Source organism: Apodemus sylvaticus, chromosome X (genome assembly GCF_947179515.1).
Source record: "Apodemus sylvaticus chromosome X, mApoSyl1.1, whole genome shotgun sequence".
NCBI classification, from domain to species: Eukaryota; Metazoa; Chordata; class Mammalia; order Rodentia; family Muridae; genus Apodemus; species Apodemus sylvaticus.
In genome coordinates, this window is record NC_067495.1 from 69,204,820 (window position 1) to 69,207,012 (window position 2,193).

Consider the following 2,193-nt stretch of genomic DNA (forward strand, 5'->3'; position numbering starts at 1 on the left):
GGGAAAGTTCCTGAAGAGAACACCAATAGCGTGTGCTCTAAGATCAAGAACTGAGAAATGGGACCTCATTAAATTACAAAGTTTCTGTAAGGCAAAGTACACCATCAAAAGGACAAATCGGCAACCAACAAATTGGGAAATTATCTTCACCAACCCTACATCAGATAGAGGGCTAATATCCAATATATACAAAGAACTCAAGAAGTTGGATCCCAGAAAACCAAATAACCCTATTAAAAAATGGGGTACAGAGTTAAAGAATTTTCACCGGAAGAACTTCAGATGGCAAGAAGGACCTTAAAAAATGCTGAACATACCAATTTGCAACCCCACCAGCAGTGGAGGAGTGTTCCTCTTTCTCCACACCCTCTCCAACACCTGCTGTCTCCTGAATTTTTAATCTTAGCCATTCTGACTGGTGTAAGATGAAATCTTAGGGTTGTTTTGATTTGCATTTCCCTAATGACTAATGAAGTTGAGCATTTTTTAAGATGCTTCTCTGCCATCCGAAGTTCTTCAGGTGAGAATTCTTTGTTTAACTCTGTACCCCATTTTTTAATAGGGTTGTTCGGTTTTCTGGAGTCTAACTTCTTGAGTTCTTTATATATATTGGATATTAGCCCTCTATCTGATGTAGGGTTGGTGAAGATCTTTTCCCAATTTGTTGGTTGCCGATCTGTCCTCTTGATGGTGTCCTTTGCCTTACAGAAACTCTGTAACCTTATGAGGTCCCATTTGTCAATTCTTGCTGTTAGAGCATATGCTATTGGTGTTCTGTTCAGAAACTTTCTCCCTGTACTGATGTCCTCAAGGGTCTTCCCCAGTTTCTTTTCTATTAGCTTCAGAGTGTCTGGCTTTATGTGGAGGTCCTTGATCCATTTGGATTTGAGCTTAGTACAAGGAGACAAGGATGGATCAATTCGCATTCTTCTGCATGCTGACCTCCAGTTGAACCAGCACCATTTGTTGAAAAGGCTATCTTTTTTCCATTGGATGTTTTCAGCCTCTTTGTCAAGGATCAAGTGGCCATAGGTGTGTGGGTTCATTTCTGGATCTTCAATCCTGTTCCATTGATCCTCCTGCCTGTCACTGTACCAATACCATGCAGTTTTTAACACTATTGCTCTGTAGTATTGCTTGAGGTCAGGGATACTGATTCCCCCAGATTTTCTTTTGTTGCTGAGAATAGTTTTAGCTATCCTGGGTTTTTTGTTGTTCCAGATGAATTTGATAATTGCTCTTTCTAACTCTGTGAAGAATTGAGTTGGGATTTTGATGGGTATTGCATTGAATCTGTATAGTGCTTTAGGCAAAATGGCCATTTTAACCAACTGGGCACCTCACTTCCAGAAGATCCTGCTATACCACTCCTGGGCATATATCCAGAGGATTCCCCACCATGTAATAAGGATACATGCTCTACTATGTTCATAGCAGCCCTATTTATAATTGCCAGATGCTGGAAAGAACCCAGGTATCCCTCAACAGAAGAGTGGATGCAAAAAATGTGGTATATCTACACAATGGAGTACTATTCAGCCATTAGAAACAATGAATTCATGAAATTCTTAGGCAAATGGATGGAGCTAGAGAACATCATACTAAGTGAGGTAACCCAGACTCAAAAGGTGAATCATGGTATGCACTCACTAATAAGTGGTTATTAACCTAGAAAACTGGAATACCCAAAACATAATCCACACATCAAATGAGATACAAGAAGAAAGGAGGAGTGGCCCCTGGTTCTGGAAAGACTCAGTGAAACAGTATTCGGCAAAACCAGAACGGGGAAGTGGGAAGGGGTGGGAGGGAGGACAGGGGAAGAGAAGGGGGCTTACGGGACTATCGGGGAGTGGGGGGGCTAGAAAAGGGGAAATCATTTGAAATGTAAATAAATTATATCGAATAAAAAAATGCTGAACATCATTAGTCATTAGGGAAATGCAAATCAAAACAACCCTGAGATTTCACCTTACACCAGGCAGAATGGCTAAGATTAAAAACTCAGGAGACAGCAGTTGTTGGTGAGGATGTGGAGAAAGAGGAACACTCCTCCACTGCTGGTGGGGTTGCAAATTGGTACAACCACTCTGGAAATCAGTCTGGCGGTTCCTCAGAAAACTGTGCATGTCACTTCTGGAGGATCCTGCTATACCACTCCTGGGCATATACCCAGAGGATTCCCAAGCATGT